General features: G+C 47.1%; 1 protein-coding gene and 2 pseudogenes across 11 annotated transcripts in view; 2 read left to right on the top strand and 1 right to left on the bottom strand.

The window, feature by feature from the left end:
- The window catches only part of GAPVD1 (GTPase activating protein and VPS9 domains 1), a 279,694-nt gene that overhangs the window by 240,336 nt on the left and 20,517 nt on the right, over window positions 1-18,841 (top strand). The window lies entirely within an intron of this gene.
- On the bottom strand, window positions 12,479-12,597 carry LOC134950203 (5S ribosomal RNA; annotated as a pseudogene).
- On the top strand, window positions 14,024-14,142 carry LOC134950202 (5S ribosomal RNA; annotated as a pseudogene).

Below are 18,841 nucleotides of genomic sequence, written 5' to 3'. Positions count from 1 at the left end.
TCCTGAGCTTCTTAGTGAAAGTTTTAGTTTAGGTTTTTTATTTTCAGTGAGACCTGCTGGCAACAGGCTCACTGCATCGAGGGACTAAGGGGAGAAGAAGCGAACTCACCTGCGTGCAGAGTGGATTGGGCTTCTTAGGCTACTGGACATTAGCTCCAGAGGGACGATCACAGGCCCAGCCTGGATGGGTCCCAGAGCCGCGCCGCCGGCCCCCTTACAGAGCCAGAAGGCAGAAGAGGTCCGGAAAATCGGCGGCAGAAGACGTCCTGTCTTCAACAAGGTAGCGCACAGCACTGCAGCTGTGCGCCATTGCTCTCAGCACACTTCACACTCCGGTCACTGAGGGTGCAGGGCGCTGGGGGGGGGCGCCCTGAGACGCAATAAAAAACACCTTGGATGGCAAAAAATGCATCACATATAGCTCCTGGGCTATATGGATGCATTTAACCCCTGCCAGAATACATAGAAAAACGGGAGATAAGGCCGCCGATAAGGGGGCGGAGCCTATCTCCTCAGCACACTGGCGCCATTTTCCCTCACAGCTCCGTTGGAGGGAAGCTCCCTGTCTCTCCCCTGCAGTCACTACACTACAGAAAGGGTTAAAAAAGAGAGGGGGGGCACTAATTACGCGCAGTATTAAAGATACAGCAGCTATAAGGGGAAAAACACTTATATAAGGTTATCCCTGTATATATATAGCGCTCTGGTGTGTGCTGGCAAACTCTCCCTCTGTCTCCCCAAAGGGCTAGTGGGGTCCTGTCCTCTATCAGAGCATTCCCTGTGTGTGTGCGCTATATGTCGGTACGTTTGTGTCGACATGTATGAGGAGAAAAATGATGTGGAGACGGAGCAGATTGCCTGTAATAGTGATGTCACCCCCTAGGGGGTCGACACCTGAGTGGATGAACTGTTGGAAGGAATTACGTGACAGTGTCAGCTCTGTATAGAAGACAGTGGTTGACATGAGACAGCCGGCTACTCAGCTTGTGCCTGTCCAGACATCTCATAGGCCTTCAGGGGCTCTAAAGCGCCCGTTACCTCAGATGGCAGATATAGACGCCGACACGGATACTGACTCCAGTGTCGACGGTGAAGAGACAAATGTGACTTCCAGTAGGGCCACACGTTACATGATTGAGGCAATGAAAAATGTTTTACACATTTCTGATAATACGAGTACCACCAAAAAGGGGTATTATGTTCGGTGAGGAAAAACTACCTGTAGTTTCTCTAACGTCCTAGTGGATGCTGGGGACTCCGTCAGGACCATGGGGAATAGCGGCTCCGCAGGAGACAGGGCACAAAAGCAAGCTTTTAGGATCACATGGTGTGTACTGGCTCCTCCCCCTATGACCCTCCTCCAAGCCTCAGTTAGGTTTTTGTGCCCGTCCGAGAAGGGTGCAATCTAGGTGGCTCTCTTAAAGAGTTGCTTAGAAAAAGTTTTTAGGTTCTTTATTTTCAGTGAGTCCTGCTGGCAACAGGCTCACTGCATCGAGGGACTTAGGGGAGAGAATTTCAACTCACCTGCGTGCAGGATGGATTGGATTCTTAGGCTACTGGACACCATTAGCTTCAGAGGGAGTCGGAACACAGGTCTCGCCCTGGGGTTCGTCCCGGAGCCGCGCCGCCGACCCCCTTGCAGATGCTGAAGATTGAAGAGGTCCGGAACCAGGCGGCAGAAGACTTTTCAGTCTTCCTCAGGTAGCGCACAGCACTGCAGCTGTGCGCCATTGTCTGTCAGCACACTTCCCACAGCGATCACGGAGGGTGCAGGGCGCGGGGGGGGGGGCGCCCTGGCAGCAATGTAGAATACCTGTATGGCGAAAAATACATCACATATAGCCCTTGAGGCTATATGGATGTATTTAACCCCTGCCAGACTTCACAATCTCCGGAGAAGAAGCCCGCCGAAAAGGGGGCGGGGCCTATTCTCCTCAGCACACAGCGCCATTTTCCCTCACAGAAAGGCTGAGGGAAAGGCTCCCAGGCTCTCCCCTGCACTGCACTACAGAAACAGGGTTAAAACAGAGAGGGGGGGCACTGATTTGGCGATATACATATATATTAAATGCTATATGGGAGGAACACTTATATAAGGGTTGTCCCTGTATAATTATAGCATTTTGGTGTGTGCTGGCAAACTCTCCCTCTGTCTCCCCAAAGGGCTAGTGGGTCCTGTCCTCTATCAGAGCATTCCCTATGTGTGTGCTGTATGTCGGTACGTGTGTGTCGACATGTATGAGGAAAATGTTGGTGAGGAGGCGGAGCAAATTGCCTGTAATGGTGATGTCACTCTCTAGGGAGTCGACACCGGAATGGATGGCTTACTTATGGAATTACGTGATAATGTCAACACGCTGCAAGTGGGTTGACGACATGAGACGGCCGGCGAACAAATTAGTACCGGTCCAGGCGTCTGACACCGTCAGGGGCTTGTAAAAACGCCCATTTACCTCAGTCGGTCGACATAGACCCAGACACGGACACTGATTTCAGTGTCGACGGTGAAGAAACAAACGTATTTTCCTTTAGGGCCACACGTTAAGGGCAATGAAGGAGGTGTTACATATTTCTGATACTCCAAGTACCACAAAGAAGGGTATTATGTGTGAGGTGAAAAAACTACCTGTAGTTTTTCCTGAATCAGATAAATTAAATGAAGTGTGTGATGATGCGTGGGTTTCCCCCGATAGAAAATTATTGGCGGTATACCCTTTCCCGCCAGAAGTTAAGGCGCATTGGGAAACACCCCTCAGGGTGGATAAGGCGCTCACATGCTTATCAGAAAAATATCCTAAAAAGTATACACACACATGCTGGTGTTATACTGTGACCAGCGATCGCCTCAGCCTGGATGTGCAGAGCTGAGGTGGCTTGGTCGGATTCCCTGACTAAAAATATTGATACCCTTGACAGGGACAGTATTTTATTGACTATAGAGCATTTAAAGGATGCATTTCTATATATACGAGATGCGCAGAGGGATATTTGCACTCTGGCATCAAGAGTAAATGCGATGTCCATATCTGCAAGAAGATGTTTATGGACACGACAGTGGTCAGGGGATGCAGATTCCAAACGGCACAAAGATGTATTGCCGTATAAAAGGGGAGGAGTTATTTGGGGTCGGTCCATGGGACCTGGTGGCCACGGCAACTGCTGGAAGATCCACTGTTTTTTACCCTAAGTCACATCTCTGCAGAAAAAGACACCGTCTTTTCAGCCTCAGTCTTTTCGTCCCTATAAGATATCTGCCCAGGGATAGAGGAAAGGGAAGAAGACTGCAGCAGGCAGTCCATTCCCAGTAACAGAAGCCCTCCACCGCTTCTACTAAGTTCTCAGCATGACGCTGGGACCGTACAGGACCCCTGGATCCTACAAGTAGTATCAAAGGGGCACAGATTGGAATGTCGAGGCGTTTCCCCCCTCGCAGGTTCCTGTAGTCTGCTGTACCAATGTCCCCCTCCGACAGGGAGGCAGTATTGAAAACAATTCACAAGCTGTATTCCCAGCAGGTGATACTAAAATTACCCCTCCTACAACAAGGAAAGGGGTATTGTTCCACACTATAGGGTGGTACTGAAGCCAGAAGGCTAGGTGAGACCGATTCTAAATCTGAAAAATTTGAACACTTACAAGGGTTCAAATCCAGATGGAGTCACTCAGAGCAGTGATAGCGAACTGGGAACAAGGGGACTATATGGTGTCCCGGGACATCAGGGATGCTTACCCCCATGTCCCAAAATTTGCTTTTCTCACCAAGGGTACCTCCGGTTCGTGGTACAGAACTGTCACTATCAGTTTCAGACGATGCCGTTGGAGTGTCCAAGGCACCCCGGGTCTTTACCAAGGTAATGACCGAAATGAGGATTCGTCTTCAAAGAAAATGGACGACCTCCTGATAAGAACAAGGTCCAGAGAACAGTTGGAGGTCGGAGTAGCACTATCTCAAGTAGTTCTACGACAGCACGGGTGGATTCTAAATATTCCAAAACCGCAGTTGTTCCGACGACACGTCTGCTGGTCCTAGGGATGATTCTGGACACAGTCCAGGAAAAGGGTGTTTCTCCCAGAGGAGAAAGCCAGGGAGTTATCCGAGCTAATCGGGATCCTCCTAAAACCAGGAAAAGTGTCAGTGCATCATTGCACAAGAGTCCTGGTAAAAAAATGGTGGCTTATTACGAAGCGCTTCCATTCGGCAGATTTCACGCAAGAACTCTTCAGTGGGATCTGCTGGACAAATGGTCCGGATCGCATCTTCAGATGCATCAGCGGATAACCCTATATCCAAGGACAAGGGTGTCTCTCCTGTGGTGATTACAGAGTGCTCATCTTCTAGAGGGCCGCAGATTCGGCATTCAGGATTGGATGCTGGTAACCACGGAGGCCAGCCTGAGAGGCTGGGGAGCAGTCACACAGGGAAAAAATTTCCAGGGAGTGTGATCAAGTCTGGAGAATTCTCTCCATATAAATATACTGGAGCTAAGAGCAAATTTGTAATGCTATAAGCTTAGCAAGGCCTCTGCTTCAAGGTCAGCCGGTATTGATCCAGTGGGATAACATCACGGCAGTCGCCCACGTAAACAGATAGGGCGGCACAAGAAGCAGGAGGGCAGTGGTCAAAACTGCAAGGATTTTTCGCTAGACGGAAAATCATGTGATAGCACTGTCAGCAGTGTTCATTCCGGGAGTGGACGACTGGGAAGCAGACTTCCTCAGCAGGCACGACCTCCACCCGGGAGAGTGGGAACTTCATCGGGAAGTTTTCCGCATGATTGTGAACCGTTGGGAAAGACCAAAGGTGGAAATGATGGCGTCCCGCCCGAACAAAAAACGGGACAGGTATTGCGCCAGGTCACGAGACCTTCAGGCCATAGCTGTGGACGTCCTGGTAACACCGTGGGTGTAACAGTCGGTGTATGTGTTCCCTCTTCTGCTTCTCATAACCAAGGTATTGAGAATTATAAGACGTAGAGGAGTAAGAACTATACTCGTGGCTCCGGATTGGCCAAGAGGGACTTGGTACCCGGAACTTCAAGAGATGCTCACAGAGGACTAATGGCCTCGGGAGCTAAGATGGGATTTGCTTTCAGCAAGAACCATGTCTGTTCCAAGAGGAACCGTGGCATCTGCCTCTAAGAAAGGACCTGCTCCAGCAGGGACCTTGTCTGTTCCAAGACTTACCGCGACTGCGTTTGACGGCATGGCGGTTGAACACCGGATCCTAAGGGAAAAGGCATTCCGGAAGAGGTCATACCTACCCTGGTCAAAGCCAGGAAGGAGGTGACCGCACAACGTTATCACCACATGTGGTGAAAATATGTTGCGTGGGTGAGGCCAGGAAGGCCCCACGAAAAAATTTCAACTAGGTCGATTTCTGCACTTCCTGAAAACAGGAGTGTCTATGAGCCTCAAATTGGGGTCCATTAAGGTTCAAGTTTCGGCCCTGTAGATTTTCTTCCAGAAAAAATTGGCTTCAATTCCTGAAGTCCAGACGTTTGTCAAGGGAGTATTGCATATACAGCCCCTTGTGTGCCTCCAGTGGCACCGCGGGATCTCAACGTAGTGTTGGGATTCCTCAAATCATATTGGTTTGAACCGATCAAATCTGTGGATTTGAAATATCTCACATGGAAAGGGACCATGTTGTGGCCCTGGCCTCGGCCAGGCGATTGTCAGAATTGGGGGCTTTGTCTTAAAAAAAGCTCATATTTGTTTTTCCATTCGGACAGGGCAGAACTGCGGACTCGTCCCCAGTTTCTTCCTAAGGTGGTGTCAGCGTTTCGCCTGAAACAACATATTGTGGTGCCTGCGGCTACTAGGGACTTGGAGGACTCCAAGTTGCTAGACGTTGTCGGGGCCCTAAAAATAGATATATATATATATATATATATATATATATATATATATATATATATATATATATTTCCAGGACGGCTGGAGTCAGAAAGTCTGACTTGCTGTTTATATTGTATGCACCCCAAAAGATGGGTGCTCCTGCTTCTAAGCAGACTATTGCTCGTTGGATTTGTAGTACAATTCAGCTTGCACAGTCTGTGGCAGGCCTGCCACAGCCAAAATCTGTCAATGCCCATTCCACAAGGAAGGTGGGCTCATCTTGGGCGGATGCCCGAGGGGGTCTCGGCTTTAAAATTTTGCCGAGCAGCTACGTGGTCAGGGGGGAACACGTTTGTAAAATTCTACAAATTTGATACCCTGGCTGAGGAGGACCTGGAGTTCTCTCATTCGGTGCTGCAGAGTCACCCGCACTCTCCCGCCCGTTTGGGAGCTTTGGTATAATCCCCATGGTCCTGACGGAGTCCCCAGCATCCACTAGGACGTTAGAGAAAATAAGATTTTACTTACCGATAAATCTATTTCTCGTAGTCCGTAGTGGATGCTGGGCGCCCATCCCAAGTGCGGATTGTCTGCATTACTTGTACATAGTTATTGTTACAAAAATCGGGTTATTATTGTTGTGAGCCATCTTTTTTAGAGGCTACTTCATTGTTATCATACTGTTAACTGGGTTCAGATCACAAGTTGTACGGTGTGATTGGTGTGGCTGGTTTGGGTCTTACCCGGGATTCAAGATCCTTCCTTATTGTGTACGCTCGTCCGGGCACAGTACCTAACTGAGGCTTGGAGGAGGGTCATAGGGGGAGGAGCCAGTACACACCATGTGATCCTAAAAGCTTGCTTTTGTGCCCTGTCTCCTGCGGAGCCGCTATTCCCCATGGTCCTGACGGAGTCCCCAGCATCCACTACGGACTACGAGAAATAGATTTATCGGTAAGTAAAATCTTATTTTTCCTGAATCTGAGAAATTAAATGAGGTGTGTGATGATGCGTGGTTTTCCCCCGATAACAACTGATAATTTCTAAAAGGTTATTGGCATTATATCCTTTCCCGCCAGAGGTTAGGGTGCGTTGGGAAACACCCCCTAGGGTGGATAAAGCGCTCACACGCTTGTAAGGGCTCTACCCTCTCCTGAGATGGCCGCCCTTAAGGATCCTGCTGATAGAAAGCAGGAGGGTATCCTAAAATGTATTTACACACATACTGGTGTTATACTGCGACCAGCAATCGCCTCAGCCTGGATGTGCAGTGCTGGGTTGGCGTGGTCGGATTCCCTGACTAAAAATATTGATACCCTAGATAGGGACAGTATATTTTTGCCTATAGAGCATTTAAAAGATGCATTTCTATATATGCGTGATGCACAGCGGAATATTTGCCGACTGGCATCAAGTCTAAGTGCGTTGTCCATTTCTACCAGTAGAAGGTTATGGACACGTCAGTGGTCAGGTGATGCGTATTCCAAACGGCATTTGGAAGTATTGCCTTATTAAAGGAAGGAGTTATTTGGGGTCGGTCTTTCAGACCTGGTGGCCACGGCAACAGCTGGGAAATCCACGTTTGTACCCCAGGTCGCCTCTCAACATGAGAAGACGCCGTATTATCAGGCGCAGTCTTTTCGTGGACAAGCGGGCAAAAGGTTCCTCATTTCTGCCCCGTGACAGAGGGAGAGGAAAAAGGCTGCAGAAATCAGCCAGTTCCCAGGAACAGAAACCCTCTCCCGCCTCTGCCAAGCCCTCAGTATGACGCTGGGGCTTTACAAGCAGAATCAGGCACGGTGGGGGGCCCGTCTCAATGAATTTCAGCGCGCAGTGGGCTCACTCGCAAGTAGACCCCTGGATCCTTCAGGTGATATCTCAGGGGTACAAATTAGAATTCGAGACGTCTCCCCCTCGCTGTTTCCTAAAGTCGGCTTTACCGATGTCTCCTTCTGACAGGGAGACAGTTTTGGAAGCCATTCACAAGCTGTATTCCCAGCAGGTGATAATCAAGGTACCCCTCCTGCAACAGGGAACGGGGTATTATTCCACACTGTTGTGGTACCGAAGCCGGACGGCTCGGTGAGACCGATCCTAAATCTAAAATCTTTGAACACTTACATACAGAGGTTCAAATTCAAGATTGAGTCACTCAGAGCAGTGATTGCGAACCTGGAAGAAGGGGACTACATGATGTCTCGGGACATCAAGGATGCTTACCTTCATGTCAAAATTTACCCTTCTCATCAAGGGTACCTCAGGTTTATGGTACAGAACTGTCACTATCAGTTCAGACGCTGCCGTATGGATGGTCCACGGCACCCCGGGTCTTTACCAAGGTAATGGCCGAAATGATGATATTCCTTCGAAGGAAGGGTATTTTAGTTATCCCTTACTTGGACGATTCCCAGATAAGGGTAAGATCCAGGGAACAGTTGGAGGTCGGTGTAGCACTATCTCAGGTAGTGTTGCGGCAGCACGATTGGATTCTCAATATTCCAAAATCGCAGCTGGTTCCGACGACTTGTCTTCTGTTCCTAGGGATGATCCTGGACACAGTCCAGAAAAAGGTGTTTCTCCCAGAGGAGAAAGCCAGGGAGTTATCAGAGCTAGTCAAGAACCTCCTAAAACCGAGCCAAGTCTCAGTGCATCAATGCACAAGGGTTCTGGGTAAAATGGTGGCTTCCTACGAAGCAATCCCATTCGGCAGATTCCACGCAAGAACTTTCCAGTGGGACCTGCTGGACAAATGGTCCGGGTCGCATCTTCAGATGCATCAGCGGATAACCCTGTCACCAAGGACAAGGGTGTCCCTCCTGTGGTGGTTGCAGAGTGCTCATCTTCTAGAGGGCCGCAGATTCGGCATTCAGGACTGGGTCCTGGTGACCACGGATGCCAGCCTGCGAGGCTGGGGAGCAGTCACACAGGGAAGGAATATCCAGGGCTTATGGTCAAGCCTGGAGACATCACTTCACATAAATATCCTGAAGCTAGGGGCCATTTACAATGCTCTAAGCTTAGCAAGACCTCTGCTTCAAGGTCAGCCGGTGTTGATCCAGTCGGACAACATCACGACAGTCACCCACGTAAACAGACAGGGTGGCACAAGAAGCAGGAGGGCAATGGCAGAAGCTGCAAGGATTCTTCGCTGGGCGGAAAATCATGTGATAGCACATTCAGCAGTATTCATTCCGGGAGTGGACAACTGGGAAGCAGACTTCCTCAGCACGACCTCCACCCGGGAGAGTGGGGACATCACCCAGAAGTCTTCCACATGATTATAAACCGTTGGGAAAAACTCGACAGGTATTGCGCCAGGTCAAGGGACCCTCAGGCAATAGCTGTAGACGCTCTGGTAACACCGTGGGTGTACCAGTCAGTGTATGTGTTCCCTCCTCTGCCTCTCATACCCAAGGTACTGAGATTGATAAGATGGAGAGGAATAAGCACTATATTCGTGGCTCCGGATTGGCCAAGAAGGACTTGGTAACCGGAACTTCAAGAGATGCTCACGGAGGATCCGTGGCCTCTACCTCTAAGAAGGGACCTGCTCCAGCAAGGACCCTGTCTGTTCCAAGACTTACCGCGGCTGCGTTTGACGGCATGGCGGTTGAACGCCGGATCCTGAAGGAAAAAAGGCATTCCGGATGAAGTCATCCCTATCCTGATCAAAGCCAGGAAGGATGTAACCGCAAAACATTATCACCGCATTTGGCGAAAATATGTTGCGTGGTGCGGGGCCAGTAAGGCCCGACGGAGGAAATTCAACTGGGTCGATTCCTACATTTCCTGCAAACAGGAGTGTCTATGGGCCTGAAATTGGGGTCCATTAAGGTTCAAATTTCGGCCCTGTCAATTTTCTTCCAAAAAGAACTAGCTTCAGTCCCTGAAGTTCAGACGTTTGTAAAAGGGGTACTGCATATACAGCCTCCTTTTGTGCCTCCAGTGGCACTTTGGGATCTCAATGTAGTTTTTGGGTTCCAAAAGTCACATTGGTTTGAACCACTTAAATCTGTGGAGTTAAAATATCTCACATGGAAAGTGGTCATGCTGTTGGCCCTGGCCTGGGCCAGGCGCGTGTCAGAATTGGCGGCTTTATCCTGTAAAAGCCCTTATCTGATTTTCCATTCGGACAGGGCGGAATTGAGGACTCGTCCTCAGTTTCTCCCTAAGGTGGTTTCAGCGTTTCACCTGAACCAACCTATTGTGGTGCCTGCGGCTACTAGGGACTTGGAGGACTCCAAGTTGCTAGACGTTGTCAGGGCCCTGAAAATATATGTTTCCAGGACGGCTGGAGTCGGGAAAACTGACTCGCTGTTTATCCTGTATGCACCCAACAAGCTGGGTGCTCCTGCTTCTAAGCAGACTATTGCTCGTTGGATTTGTAGTACAATTCAGCTTGCACATTCTGTGGCAGGCCTGCCACAGCCAAAAATCTGTAAATGCCCACTCCACAAGGAAGGTGGGCTCATCTTGGGCGGCTGCCCGAGGGGTCTCGGCTTTACAACTTTGCCGAGCAGCTACTTGGTCAGGAGCAAATACGTTTGTAAAATTCTACAAAATTGATACCCTGGCTGAGGAGGACCTGGAGTTCTCTCATTTGGTGCTGCAGAGTCATCCGCACTCTCCCGCCCGTTTGGGAGCTTTGGTATAATCCCCATGGTCCTTACGGAGTCCCCAGCATCCACTTAGGACGTTAGAGAAAATAAGAATTTACTTACCGATAATTCTATTTCTCGTAGTCCGTAGTGGATGCTGGGCGCCCATCCCAAGTGCGGATTGTCTGCAATACTGGTACATAGTTATTGTTACCAAAAAATCGGGTTATTGCTGTAGTGAGCCATCTTTTCTAGAGGCTCCTCTGTTATCATGCTGTTAACTGGGTTCAGATCACAAGTTGTACGGTGTGATTGGTGTGGCTGGTATGAGTCTTACCCGGGATTCAAGATCCTTCCTTATTGTGTACGCTCGTCCGGGCACAGTATCCTAACTGAGGCTTGGAGGAGGGTCATAGGGGGAGGAGCCAGTGCACACCAGATAGTCCTAAAGCTTTCTTTAGATGTGCCCAGTCTCCTGCGGAGCCGCTATTCCCCATGGTCCTTACGGAGTCCCCAGCATCCACTACGGACTACGAGAAATAGAATTATCGGTAAGTAAATTCTTATTTTCTGATATAAACCCAGGTACCTCAAAAAAGGGTATTATGTTTGGGGAGAAAAAACTACCAATAGTTTTTCCCCCATCTGAAGAATTAAATGAAGTGTGTGAAGAAGCGTGGGCTTTCCCCGATAAAAAATTGGTGATTTCAAAAAAATTACTAATGGCGTTCCCTTTCTCGCCAGAGGATAGGTCACGTTGGGAAACTCCCCCTAGGGTGGATAAAGCGCTCACACGTTTGTCAAAAAAGGTGGCACTACCGTCTCCGGATACGGCCGCCCTAAAGGAACCTGCTGATAGAAAGCAGGAGGCTATCCTAAAGTCTATATATACACACACTGGTGTTATACTGAGACCAGCTATTGCTTCAGCGTGGATGTGCAGTGCTGCTGCTGTGCTTGGTCAGATTCCCTGTCGGAAAATATTGACACCCTAGACAGGGACACTATAGTGCTAACCGTAGAGCATATAAAAGACTCAGTCTTATACATGAGAGATGCACAGAGGGAGATCTGCCGGCTGGCATCTAGAATAAGTGCATTGTCCATTTCTGCTAGGAGAGGCTTATGGACTCGGCAGTGGACAGGGGATGCAGATTCGAAAAGGCACAAGGAAGTTTTGCCTTATAAGGGTGAGGAGTTATTCGGGGATGGTCTCTCAGACCTTGTTTCCACAGCAACAGCTGGGAAGTCAGCATTTTTGCCCCATGTCCCCTCACAGCCTAAGAAAGCGCCGTATTATCAGGTACAGTCAATTCGGCCCCAGAAAAACAGGCGGGGAAAAGGCGGGTCCTTTCTGTCTAGAGGCAGAGGAAAGGGAAAAAAGCTGCAACACACTGCAGGTTAAGCAAAGAGAAGAAAAAAGAAAGACTCTGTGTTGGGGCACGCTTAGAAATTTGAAATAAGTTTATTAAAACTTAACATTTAATTAATAACGAATAAAAGTAATTTGGAGTTTGATACAAAAAAATTGTTCAAGAACACAAAGTAAACATATATATTGACAGAAATCAGGATAAGCCTGATACAAAATTATGGGCACCTGTGGTGAAAAATATACTGAAAAACATAAAAAATTACAAAAAATTAATATTATTAAGGTGCCTGAGTTAATCAAAATTCAAAATTGGAGTAGAGGTAAATGATATGTACATATAATCACCGCAGTGATAATTGTAGGTAAGCACCTAGTCTAAAACCTCATGAGAATAGATGAGAGGCACAAAGGTTCATAATTGAAATGTCAAATGACTGAGGGTAATCACCTGGTAGAGATTCTGTTTGCTAAAAGGCTAGATCCTTCTAGATAACAAAGCATTTAAGATAAAAGTATGATTATTAAAGATACAAAAGAGCATTGATAAATAAGCCTAAAGGCAAAGCCAATTGTAGATAAATAGAAGGTTTGCGGGAAAGTTGGATAAGGAATAGGTAAGTTTCAGAAGTTGCTCTAACACTTCTGCTGTTTGTGATCAGAGGTCACAATCTTACTGCACCTGATATTCCCAAGAGGTCACCCTACTAGGTACTGATCAGGCTTATCAGCGCTTAGCTTCCAAGGTCGGATGAGATTGGGCGTCGCTGCTGAAATGTGGCAGTAATAAACACTAGGACACAAATGAGAGAGTGTAATGAGTAGTGAGCAACAAGGTACTTCTGCTGTCCAGTTTCTAGCGCAGATTCTCTGTTGCTGTGAGCATTGCAGAGAGTGGTCTCGCATCTGGATGAGAGGGTACTAAAAATAGAAGTGAGATATGCTCAGAATAGGGAGGAAACCCTGCCTTCTGCTGTCCACTGTCTTATATAGATATATAGCGGACAGTGGATGAGAGAGATGGGTTAGGCTTACCTATTGAAAAAAAGGGTGGTGGGAAAATTAGAAGAAGGAGAAGAAATGGTAATGTGGTGAGATCACAAATTAACAAAAAATTAAGTAAATTATGAAATAAAACAATCATGAAATCAACGATTAATTGGAAAAAGGAAAGTAAACACAGGCTGCATGGTAAAGGCTTACCAAAATGGATATAAGACCCTGTTTATGCAGAAAGGATTCTGCAAAAAAGTATTACATTTAAAAGGAAATACCAGAAAATGGTTTAGAACAATAATTAAGGATCAAAAATAGCAAACATGGAAAAAAACAATATTGATTATATATCCGTATCAGTTAAATAACTGGAGTCCAAATGGGCACATACAATACCAGGGAGTCCCAAAAGTGATCTGAGCTAGAAAGAGTTCAGCATCACTGAGCACAGACGGACCGTTTCACCAGGGTGGCGCAGGCAACCGCGCGGCACTCGGTGGGGGAGGCCTCCTCCACCGAGTGCCGCGCGGTTGCCTGCGCCACCCTGGTGAAACGGTCCGTCTGTGCTCAGTGATGCTGAACTCTTTCTAGCTCAGATCACTTTTGGGACTCCCTGGTATTGTATGTGCCCATTTGGACTCCAGTTATTTAACTGATACTGACATATAATCAATATTGTTTTTTTCCATGTTTGCTATTTTTGATCCTTAATTATTGTTCTAAACCATTTTCTGGTATTTCCTTTTAAATGTAATACTTTTTTGCAGAATCCTTTCTGCATAAACAGGGTCTTATATCCATTTTGGTAAGCCTTTACCATGCAGCCTGTGTTTACTTTCCTTTTTCCAATTAATCGTTGATTTCATGATTGTTTTATTTCATAATTTACTTAATTTTTTGTTAATTTGTGATCTCACCACATTACCATTTCTTCTCCTTCTTCTAATTTTCCCACCACCCTTTTTTTCAATAGGTAAGCCTAACCCACCTCTCTCATCCACTGTCCGCTATATATCTATATAAGACAGTGGACAGCAGAAGGCAGGGTTTCCTCCCTATTCTGAGCATATCTCACTTCTATTTTTAGTACCCTCTCATCCAGATGCGAGACCACTCTCTGCAATGCTCACAGCAACAGAGAATCTGCGCTAGAAACTGGACAGCAGAAGTACCTTGTTGCTCACTACTCATTACACTCTCTCATTTGTGTCCTAGTGTTTATTACTGCCACATTTCAGCAGCGACGCCCAATCTCATCCGACCTTGGAAGCTAAGCGCTGATAAGCCTGATCAGTACCTAGTAGGGTGACCTCTTGGGAATATCAGGTGCAGTAAGATTGTGACCTCTGATCACAAACAGCAGAAGTGTTAGAGCAACTTCTGAAACTTACCTATTCCTTATCCAACTTTCCCGCAAACCTTCTATTTATCTACAATTGGCTTTGCCTTTAGGCTTATTTATCAATGCTCTTTTGTATCTTTAATAATCATACTTTTATCTTAAATGCTTTGTTATCTATAAGGATCTAGCCCTTTAGCAAACAGAATCTCTACCAGGTGATTACCCTCAGTCATTTGACATTTCAATTATGAACCTTTGTGCCTCTCATCTATTCTCATGAGGTTTTAGACTAGGTGCTTACCTACAATTATCACTGCGGTGATTATATGTACATATCATTTACCTCTACTCCAATTTTGAATTTTGATTAACTCAGGCACCTTAATAATATTAATTTTTTGTAATTTTTTATGTTTTTCAGTATATTTTTCACCACAGGTGCCCATAATTTTGTATCAGGCTTATCCTGATTTCTGTCAATATATATGTTTACTTTGTGTTCTTGAACAATTTTTTTGTATCAAACTCCTCATTACTTTTATTCGTTATTAATTAAATGTTAAGTTTTAATAAACTTATTTCAAATTTCTAAGCGTGCCCCAACACAGAGTCTTTCTTTTTTCTTCTCTTTGCTTAACCATTACTGACTCTGGGAGCACCACCAACTCAAATAATTATTTAGATGTCTTCATTAAGAATCTTTAAATTTAAACTTAGTATCGTTGGTCATTCCCTGAACAGTTTTCTACAATCTGTGTATTAATCTATGTTCATCATTACCACATTTTTCCTGTGCGGAACCAAACCAAATTTCTGTTAACACACAGCAGGTTCCCAGGAACAAAAGTCCTCCCCCGCTTCTTCCAAATCCGCCGCATGACGGTGGGGCTCCACAGGCGGAGCCAGGTACGGTGGGGGGCCGCCTCAAAAATTTCAGCGATCAGTGGGTTCGCTCACGGGTGGATCCCTGGATCCTTCAAGTAGTATCTCAGGGGTACAAGCTGGAATTCGAGGCGTCTCCCCCCCGCCGTTTCCTCAAATCGTCCTTACCGACAACTCCCTCGGGCAGGGAGGCTGTGCTAGAGGCAATTCACAAGCTGTATTCCCAGCAGGTGATAGTCAAGGTACCCCTACTTCAACAAGGACGGGGTTGCTATTCCACACTGTTTGTGGTACCGAAACCGGACGGTTCGGTGAGACCCATTTTAAATTTGAAATCCTTGAACACATACATAAAAAGATTCAAGTTCAAGATGGAATCGCTCAGGGCGGTTATTGCAAGCCTGGACGAGGGGGATTACATGGTATCCCTGGACATCAAGGATGCTTACCTGCATGTCCCCATTTACCTTCCTCACCAGGAGTACCTCAGATTTGTGGTACAGGATTGCCATTACCAATTCCAGACACTACCGTTTGGACTGTCCACGGCACCGAGGGTGTTTACCAAGGTAATGGCAGAAATAATGATACTCCTTCGAAAAAAGGGAGTTTTAATTATCCCGTACTTGGACGATCTCCTAATAAAGGCGAGGTCCAAGGAGCAGTTGCTGGTCGGAGTAGCACTATCTCTGGAAGTGCTACAACTGCATGGCTGGATTCTAAACATTCCAAAGTCACAGCTGGTTCCTTCCACACGCTTACTGTTCCTGGGGATGATTCTGGACACAGAACAGAAAAAAGTGTTTCTCCTGCAGGAGAAAGCCAAGGAGCTGTCATCTCTAGTCAGAGACCTCCTGAAACCAAAACGGGTATCGGTGCATCACTGCACACGAGTCCTGGGAAAAATGGTGGCTTCATACGAAGCAATTCCATTCGGCAGGTTCCATGCAAGGACCTTCCAGTGGGACCTCTTGGACAAGTGGTCGGGATCGCATCTTCAGATGCATCGACTGATAACCCTGTCTCCAAGGACCAGGGTGTCTCTACTGTGGTGGCTGCAGAGTGCTCATTTTCTAGAGGGCCGCAGATTCGGCATACAGGACTGGGTCCTGGTGACCACGGATGCCAGCCTTCGAGGCTGGGGGGCAGTCACACAGGGAAGAAATTTCCAGGGACTTTGGTCAAGTCAGGAGTCGTCCCTACACATAAATATTCTGGAACTGAGGGCCATTTACAATGCCCTAAGTCAGGCAAGGTCCCTGCTTCAAAACCAGCCGGTACTGATCCAATCAGACAACATCACGGCAGTCGCCCATGTAAACCGACAGGGCGGCACAAGAAGCAGGATGGCGATGGCAGAAGCCACAAGGATTCTCCGATGGGCGGAAAATCACGTACTAGCACTGTCAGCAGTGTTCATTCCGGGAGTGGACAACTGGGAAGCAGACTTCCTCAGCAGACACGACCTACACCCGGGAGAGTGGGGACTTCATCCAGAAGTCTTCCTACTGTTGGTAAACCGTTGGGAAAGGCCACAGGTGGACATGATGGCGTCCCACCTAAACAAAAAGCTAAAGAGATATTGCGCCAGGTCAAGGGACCCTCAGGCGATAGCTGTGGATGCTCTAGTGACACCGTGGGTGTACCAGTCGGTTTGTGTTCCCTCCTCTGCCTCTCATACCAAAGGTACTGAGAATAATAAGAAGGCGAGGAGTAAGAACGATACTCGTGGTTCCGGATTGGCCAAGAAGAGCTTGGTACCCAGAACTTCAAGAAATGATATCAGAGGACCCATGGCCTCTACCGCTCAGACAGGATCTGCTACAGCAGGGGCCCTGTCTGTTCCAAGACTTACCGCGGCTGCGTTTGACGGCATGGCGGTTGAATTCCGGATCCTAAAGGAAAAGGGCATTCCGGAGGAAGTCATTCCTACGCTGATAAAAGCCAGGAAAGAAGTAACCGCAAACCATTATCACCGTATTTGGCGAAAATATGTTGCGTGGTGTTAGGCCAGGAAGGCCCCTACAGAGGAATTTCAGCTGGGTCGTTTTCTGCACTTCCTACAGTCGGGAGTGACTATGGGTCTAAAATTGGGTTCCATTAAGGTCCAGATTTCGGCTCTGTCGATTTTCTTCCAGAAAGAACTGGCTTCACTGCCTGAAGTTCAGACTTTTGTAAAGGGAGTGCTTCATATTCAGCCCCCTTTTGTGCCTCCTGTGGCACCTTGGGATCTCAATGTGGTGTTGAGTTTCCTGAAATCACATTGGTTTGAGCCACTTAAAACTGTGGATTTGAAATATCTCACGTGGAAAGTGGTCATGTTATTGGCCTTGGCTTCGGCCAGGCGTGTGTCAGAATTGGCGGCTTTGTCATGTAAAAGCCCTTATCTGATTTTCCATATGGATAGGGCAGAATTGAGGACTCGTCCCCAGTTTCTCCCTAAGGTGGTATCAGCTTTTCACTTGAACCAACCTATTGTAGTGCCTGCGGCTACTAGGGACTTGGAAGATTCCAAGTTACTGGACGTAGTCAGGGCCTTGAAAATTTATGTTTCCAGGACAGCGGGAGTCAGGAAAACTGACTCGCTTTTTATCCTGTATGCACCCAACAAAATAGGTGCTCCTGCTTCTAAGCAGACTATTGCTCGCTGGATTTGTAGCACAATTCAGCTGGCGCATTCTGCGGCTGGATTGCCGCATCCTAAATCAGTAAAAGCCCATTCCACAAGGAAGGTGGGCTCATCTTGGGCGGCTGCCCGAGGGGTCTCGGCTTTGCAACTTTGCCGAGCTGCTACTTGGTCAGGGGCAAACACGTTTGCAAAATTCTACAAATTTGATACCCTGGCTGAGGAGGACCTTGAGTTCTCTCATTCGGTGCTGCAGAGTCATCCGCACTCTCCCGCCCGTTTGGGAGCTTTGGTATAATCTCCATGGTCCTTACGGAGTCCCCAGCATCCACTAGGACGTCAGAGAAAATAAGAATTTACTCACCGGTAATTCTATTTCTCGTAGTCCGTAGTGGATGCTGGGCGCCCATCCCAAGTGCGGATTGTCTGCAATACTTGTATATAGTTATTGCCTAACTAAAGGGTTATTGTTGAGCCATCTGTTGAGAGGCTCAGTTATATTTCATACTGTTAACTGGGTATAGTATCACGAGTTATACGGTGTGATTGGTGTGGCTGGTATGAGTCTTACCCGGGATTCAAAATCCTTCCTTATTGTGTCAGCTCTTCCGGGCACAGTATCCTAACTGAGGTCTGGAGGAGGGGCATAGAGGGAGGAGCCAGTGCACACCAGATAGTACCAAATCTTTCTTATAGAGTGCCCAGTCTCCTGCGGAGCCCGTCTATTCCCCATGGTCCTTATGGAGTCCCCAGCATCCACTACGGACTACGAGAAATAGAATTACCGGTGAGTAAATTCTTATTTTAAGCAGCGATCGCTCCGTGAGTACCCCTCTTGAGATAGTGAAACCTTTGTTTTCTGATGGCTCAGTGTACACAAACTTTGTTTAATACACAAATGTATTAAAAATATTTTATTAAATGACCTTCAGGCGGTGTGTATAAGGTGTATATGAAACATAAATGAATTGTGTGTATGTACACAAGCTTTATTTAATGCACAAAGTTATTAAAAATATTGGCTAAAATTACCCTCAGGCTGTGTGTGTTTAAGGTGTATATGAAACATAAATGCATTCTGTGCTTAGACTTGGGTCCCATCACATCTCATTATGGTATGCAATTATTCCAAAATTCGGAAAAATCCGATATCCAAAATACTGCTGGTCCTAAGCATTTTGGATAAG

This window comes from Pseudophryne corroboree, chromosome 8, assembly GCF_028390025.1.
Source record: "Pseudophryne corroboree isolate aPseCor3 chromosome 8, aPseCor3.hap2, whole genome shotgun sequence".
NCBI classification, from domain to species: Eukaryota; Metazoa; Chordata; class Amphibia; order Anura; family Myobatrachidae; genus Pseudophryne; species Pseudophryne corroboree.
This window is presented reverse-complemented; position numbering and strand designations above follow the sequence as displayed.